This window comes from Suricata suricatta, chromosome 1 (assembly GCF_006229205.1).
Source record: "Suricata suricatta isolate VVHF042 chromosome 1, meerkat_22Aug2017_6uvM2_HiC, whole genome shotgun sequence".
Taxonomy (NCBI): Eukaryota; Metazoa; Chordata; class Mammalia; order Carnivora; family Herpestidae; genus Suricata; species Suricata suricatta.
In genome coordinates, this window is record NC_043700.1 from 194,205,931 (window position 1) to 194,212,754 (window position 6,824).

The following is a 6,824-nucleotide window of genomic DNA, read 5'->3' on the forward strand; positions in this document are numbered from 1 at the left end:
TTTAAATGTATATTTTTGAGAGAGAGAGAGAGAGAGAGAGAGACAGAGCACTAGTGGGGGAGGAGCAGAGAGAGAGAGAGACAGAATCTGAAGCAGGATCCAGGCTCTGAGCTGTCACCAAGGAGCCTGACATGGGGCTTGAACCCAATAACATGTGCAAACGTGGAACACCCCTCTCCTGGACAGTGTCCTCAGTCAGGACTGAGAGACATAGCCCCCTGGCATGGAAGTGGGTGCTTGGTCCTCGTGTCCTCAGAGCAGGACCTTCCCCCTGTGCGTGGAGGGCACTGGCCATGCTGCCGTCCATCACTTCCCTGCTGTCTGGTCCTGGCCTCTCCCCACAGGGCTCTTGCAGGAGAAGCTCCTTGGGCTCCATCCCATTCCATTTCCCTCTTCCTTCCTTCACTGAGGGAGGTTCTGAGCCACATTCTCTCGTTCCCCTATGAAGCCATTCTTTCAGAGTTAGAAACATCGCCAGGAGACAGCTGAGGCCAGCGTGGTCTTTGCTGGAACTTAATCAGTGGAGCTCAGGAGCAAATCCGAACCACTGCACAGCCTGCCAGTGTCCCCGCTGGGAATGGATCTCATCAGGGTACCAGGGTTCGTTGACTTCGGGGCAGCCCTGCCCTCCGTCCCCGGGTTCCTGCTTCCTCTTCACTGTTGTGGGTTTTTAGTGAGTTGTTGTGCGTGGTGTGAGATAGAGGTCTGGTGCTCTGCTAGGGGCTGTCCAGTGTTCCCAGCACCATTCATGGAAGACACTGTCCTTCCAGCGTTGTGTACTCTTGGCTCCTTTCCTGGGAATTAATTTACCGCGTGGGTGTGGACCTGCTTCTGGGCTCTGCGTTCCGCTCCACATTCTTTCTGCCGCTTCGCCCCTCGCAGACTGTTCTGGTTACTGCAGCTTTGTGATCGAGGTTCAGATCGGGATGGTACGCCTCCCGCTGTGTTCTTCCTTGTACACGTTGTTCTGCTCTTCGTGGTCCTCTGTGGTTCCACACAGCTTTAAGGATTCTTCTAGTTCTGTGCACAATGGTCCCAGAGTGTCGACCAGGGGGGCTTACATTGAATCTGTAAGTCACTTTTTGGTAAAATGGGTTTTTTATAATATTCATTTTTATAATCCATGAGCACATAGTATCGTTTCATTTATTTGTGTCTAATTCAATTTCTTCATCAACGTTGTATCATGTTTAGGGGAGAGGTTTTTCATGTCTGTGGTATAAAGTTTTTTTCCCACTTGGTTCCTTAACTCCTCCTTGGGATGATTCAGTAGGAGTTTGACAGTGTGTTAATTCATCATCTGCTGGGGCAGACGGTCCGTGGCCACAATTATCGTCGGGGTGCTGATTTCGGATGGGGTGCCCAGAGAAAGGTGTGTTGTAGAGGTGACCTCAAAGTCCAGGCGTGGGGCTGAGAAGCAGCCAGCTGTGGCCAGAGAGCAGCGTTGGGCAGCATTTCACACCGTCACAGCAGAGCAGAGGTAGGGTGTGCGTGGAGACGGGGGAGAGGCGCCACAGCTCTGTGCGCAGATGTTCCAGAGAGTCCCGCTGGGCTTTGTGGGCCAGACACACTCCCCTCTGCCTCTGCACCCGCACAGCAGCTGTGGACCAGACGCCAACCAAGGAGCTTGGCTGCGTTCCCGGGAACTTAGAAATAGGTACCTAGTATTGTTGATCCTTGAGTTGAAGCCAGAGGGAGGGCCAGATGCTGCATGGCCCCCCGGGGTCCCTGGAGGAGTTGGGGTGGTTGGGGCATCAGGACTGTGCTCGGGGTGCTGGGGACCCTCTGGAGCCTGGGAACCATGGAGACCACCAAGGCTCTGGGCTCCCTCATCTGTGAAATGGGAGTGGGGTCAGGACCAAGTGCAGGGGTAATTTGCTAAATGCCAGGAGCACATATGGGTCTGAACAGAACTGTGGCCTCAAGCTAGTCCTGGGGGGCAAGTGTCCTTGAAGATGTTTTCAGGCGGGAGATCTATGTTCGAGATGGGAGTGGAAGCATGTCCTCGAGGCTGTGTCGTGGGGCACACGTCCATAGAAGGAGTGTGTCTGGCAGCCTGGTGGTCTCTGCATGTCCTCAGTGAGCTCCTTGTTCCCCCAGGATCCCCCTTCGCCCGTGCCAGCCTCAAGAGTGGGAAGACAGAGAGTTGGTCATCCTTCCGCAGGAAGGAGAAGATGTTTTGGTTTTTCATCCGCCACGTGGTGAAGGCACAGAGCTTCTGCTGGGCGGTGCTATGTGTGGTGGCCCTGAACACGCTCTGTGTGGCCCTGGTTCACTGCGACCAGCCACAGCGGCTCACCATGGCTCTGTGGACGTAGCTGCAGCCCGGGCCTCCCCTTCACCTCTTCCCGAGCTGCCTCTGGTCTGCAGCCTTGGAATGCCCTGGGTAGGACGCCTGCACTGAGCAAAGTGCCCCCAAGGGCGTCTGCTGGGGCCTGAGCTCCCCTTCCCAGGTTCCAGGAGGCCTAGTTGATCTGTTGGTGTGGTGGGAAATGATGAGGGTCCAGGGCACCCTGGCGGGGGGGAGGTGTGGTGAGCGGATGTACCTGAGTCCTCTCTTGGAAGGGCTTCAGACCCACGGAACAGGGCACTTACCCCTCATTTCCATCTTCCTTGAGGCTGCAGCTCTCTCCCTGGACTCCTGAGGGGAGAAAGAGTCCAGGCCTCTAGCCCTCTTTTGGGCTGTTTTCATTCTGCTTTTTGCTTTTGGAATCTGAGTGTGTCTGTTTCTAAGGCTGACTTGCCTGTGGGCCTAAGGACAGCCCGCAGGGATCTGAGTCCTGACTTCTCCTGGTCCTGGCTGCAGTTCCCAGGTGAGGAACTGCGGTGGCTGAGGTCCGTCGACCCTCTCCCCGGACCAGGGCTGACCTTCCAGGACCACCCTTCACACCCTAGAGCTCTGCAGGCCCCAGGGAGGCCGGTTTCGCTCTGTTGTCCCACTCACAGGGGCTCTTTAGAGAGCTCATTAGCGGTTTCTGTCCTGCGGTCAGAGCCTCACCTTCCTGTTCCCTGGTGCTCACCCTGCCTGGTGTCCGGGGCTGATACGGACATGGGCCTGCGGGGCGCTCTCACAAGGGCCTTGCCCTTGTCCTGGGAGCCCTGTGTGCCTACTGTCGCACTGAGGTGGCAAGACTGTTGACTTGTTTCCAGAGGAGGCCCTCCTAGGTCCCGATCGTGGCCCCTGGAGGACCAGCCACACTGCCCTCTCTCAGACCACTGAGCCTGGGCAGCTCGAAGCAGGAGCTTGGGCAGCTCTGGAAGGTTCTTCTGAGCTCTAGACTCTGATGGCTCTGCAGGCCCCTTGAAAATATGGGTGGGGGTGGCTGTGGGGTGGGACGCCAGGCTACAGTTGGCCAAGTTTCCCAGACTTGTACTGAACCGTCCTGTTGGGTGATGGTCCATTCTAGCAGGTGGTCTGGCCCAAGTCCCTGGGGGAGCCGAGTTCAGAAGCAGATTGTGGAGGCGCCTGAGGGGCTCAGTCTGTAAAGCGCTGGACCCTTGATTTTGGCTCAGGTCGTGATCTTAGGGTCGTGGCCCAAGTTGGGCTCTGTGCTCAGTGTGGAACCTGTTTAAGATTCTCTTTCGGTTCCTTTTCTTCATTTTAGTTCCTCACCCCTGGGGGTTGGGTAGGGACCAGGGAGATGGGGCTTCCTTGACTCGGCCTGCAGTGCGGCTCTTCCCTGGAGCTCCCTAGCCAGCCCTTTCATTCCCGTGGAGGAAGCCGGTGGTGCCCAGTCAGTGTTGTGGGATCGGCCCCCCGAGTGGGCAGGAGACAGCCATCATGGCCTGGTGGCATGTCTGCTGTGCGGGAGCACGGGGCTGAGAGTGCCCAGGTGCTGGCCCAGGCCAAGGGCCTCCCTGGCCGAGAGCATCTTCCCCCTTGTTGCTGGGTCTTCTCCGTGGTTCCCTGGGAATTTCCGAGTCCTTTTGGCAGTACCTAGGGAAAATGGCTGGCGAGAGTATATGCTAGGTGGGCCACCTCTGCTCCGTGCCCTGCACTCTGTTCTTGGCAGCTGAGCTGGAGCCGAGGAAGGCTGATCCCGCCAGGTAGGCAGGTGTTTGCAGGAGGGAGAGGCAGTGCCAGAGGGAGAGGGCGTTCCCACCACGACTGGCTTCACTGGAGCTCCCTAGGGGACCCAGGCCTGAGACGAGCCACCCTGAGGAGCGTGGGTTCTGTGCACCTTGGCCGCTGGTCCCCAAAGGAGCCACCCCCAGGGCATCCCCGGAACCCCCAGACTGAGGCTCGAATGGTGAGGAGGGAAGGAGGTCATGCCATGCTCGGCTCCGCAGCTGGCTGTTGGGCTTTGTCACCCTGTGAGCTCCCTGGTCTCCCGGGACAGGGTTGACCTACCTCTGCTCTGTCCCTCTGTCCCCCCAGCACACCGTCCTCTTCACAGAACACTTTAAATTCTCGGCATCTGCTCCCCTTTGGAGTGTGAGTTCCTGGAGAGAGGGGTCAGCTCTGTCTCCTCGGACACTCCAGGATCCCTGGTGCCGGTTAGTGAAGTGAACGGTGCCGGAGTGAGTGGCTGAACACCTCTCCTTGGCCTGGGGCGGGGGGGCCGTTGAGCATCTGAAGTCGAGGGGGTCTGTTCCTCAGGAGAGGGAAAGGGCAGCGGGGCCAGTGGGGGGTTTCTGTGTCTGGCTGCCCCCTTTCTCTGAGAGACCCTCCCCACTGGAAGCCTGTGTGCCACTTCCTTGCAGCACCCTCACTTGGGTCTCCTGGGAGTGAGATTGGTGCCCGGGCAGCTAGAGCTCCAAAGGCTGTGTTGTGGGCGGTTGGGAGACCTGTCTCCTTGGCCTCGTCAAGGACCTGGCCTCTTTCTGTGGGGTGGCCTAAGGGGCAGGAGCAGGTGCCTCTGTGACCTCTTGTGGAGAGGCTCGGGGACTCGGGGGCCAGGAGCTTTGGGTCTTTGCAGGTTGCTGGGGCCTTCCGAGCTGGACTCGGGTGCAGGGTGTAGCTTCTGTGCCTCCCCCCACCCCCGCTGCTCTGCACCGCCAGGACCCAGCGGCCGTCATTTAGGCCTGGCAGGGGCGGGTTCTTCTGTTCAGGTCAGCGGGCACCCACACCTGTGACACTGGCTTCTTAGCGTCTCCAGGGCATCAGCTTTGCCTTCTCAGGGCTCATCCCATGCTTGGCTCGGTGCCATAGTGACTGTCTGGCTGGCCTCAGAGGCTGGGCTTCTTGTGGGGAGCTGCTGCCAGGGGCTGCTTCTCCAGATCCCCAAGCCATGCACAGCAGGCGGCTCCCTACCAGAGACCTTGGGCCTTGCAGACCCTGGCATGTCTCTGTGGGCAGCGGGGCCGGTATCTGCTCATCCGGAGTCAAGGCCGCTGCAGAGCCAGCCCTGCCTGAGGCCGCCGGGTCTGTACAGTGTGGCGCTTGGTGGAGAGCTGTGGAGGGGAGCAGGGGTCCGTGCCTGCAGGAGCGGCAGGAGGTGTGCGGTCCCCTCTTCTCTCATCTGCTTCATCAAGAGCTGCCGGAGCTCCAGTCTCCCGACCTGTCTGGATGCCAGAGGCCCCAGGATTGCTGGGCTGGTCACTTAGCAGTGATGGGACTCTCGGAAGCTTCTCCTCCACTCCTGCTCATGGCCTGGACCCTCAGGGGCAGGCTCCGCCTTGAGGTCTGAGCTGCTCTCCTGGCCTCTGCTGCTGTGGGGCCAGAGGCCATGATGCCTTTGGGCCACCTCATGGAATACTGTGCTCCTTCCAGCTCGGCCGTTGGGGAGGAGATCAAAGACAGTGACCTTGTTCTGACGTCTGGAATGACTTGTTTGGCCAGTAGCAGATCCCGGCTGTGTCTGATGCTGTCCTGGCTCACTATGTAGCACACTAAGGGCTTTGCATTCCCTCATCCCTTCCTGCCTACAGGGTCTTACACACATTCCACCTTCTCATGAGACCTTTGCTGACTACCGTATCCAAAATCCCTCCCTCCTTGGCCTTTTCTGCACCCAACATACTGGATTGTAACTTACTGCCACTTTATTGTTGATTAATGCCACATCAAGCCGCAAGGGCAGCTCCTTCGTTTTTGTTCCATCAGCTAGACCAGTACCTGGCATGTGGGGTGTTCCCTGAGTTGTTCTGAATGGGCGGACCCGTGGGTGGACGGATGGCTGGACTGCCACCGAATTCCGTGTCTGCTCCCAGGGCCTGCGCACACACGCGCCTCTGTCTCTAGGCAGGTTTCCATCAGGGGGAGCTCTGACAGCCGCCACAGCAGTGTTTCTACCCGCTTGGCCTTTCTCCTGGCACTGTGCTTGCCCCACTTCACCCCTACACCACACCTCTCCCTGTCTGCCCCAGCTCGGCCTGCGCCCCTGAGGGGCCCATGGGACAGCTCCTTACATCTTTATTCCCCTCCGCACCCTTGCCCCATCGTAGCTGGCACAGAGCGGCATCAGTGTGACGCAGAGTTACGGAAGGAGATTTCCTCCGTGTGGGCCAGTCTGCCCCAGAAGACCCTGGATTTACCGGTGCCACCTCATAAACGTTAAGTTATTCCCCCTCCTCACCCCCTTTTTGGGTCCAACCCAGAGGCGGAGCTGGGAGGCCTGGGCCAGGGCAGCCTTGTAGATAATCTAGACTTAGTTTCCACCTGCAGGGAAAATGGTCTTATAAGCCAGTGCACAGGGCTGTGGAGGGGGGACCTCGGATTTATTCTCTGACCACAGTCACCCACCCTCCTGGTGGGAAATATACTTCAAAAAATCCTGAGAAAAGCAGGGAGAATCCTGCAGTCAGGGATGCCAAAAAGGATGAGGTGCTTGAAGATTAAACTCCACATCCACTCTTTTGTGGGGAGATTGAGGGCCCTGTGG

General features: G+C 58.4%; 1 protein-coding gene across 1 annotated transcript in view; it reads left to right on the forward strand.

Annotated features, from left to right (window-relative positions):
* LOC115286476 (voltage-dependent N-type calcium channel subunit alpha-1B-like) overlaps positions 1-6,824 on the forward strand; it is an 11,402-nt gene that overhangs the window by 330 nt on the left and 4,248 nt on the right. Inside the window, exon 2 of the mRNA XM_029932985.1 lies at positions 6,388-6,495. The gene's annotated coding sequence lies outside the window, so the exon portion shown is untranslated. The remainder of the gene's footprint in view (positions 1-6,387; positions 6,496-6,824) is intronic.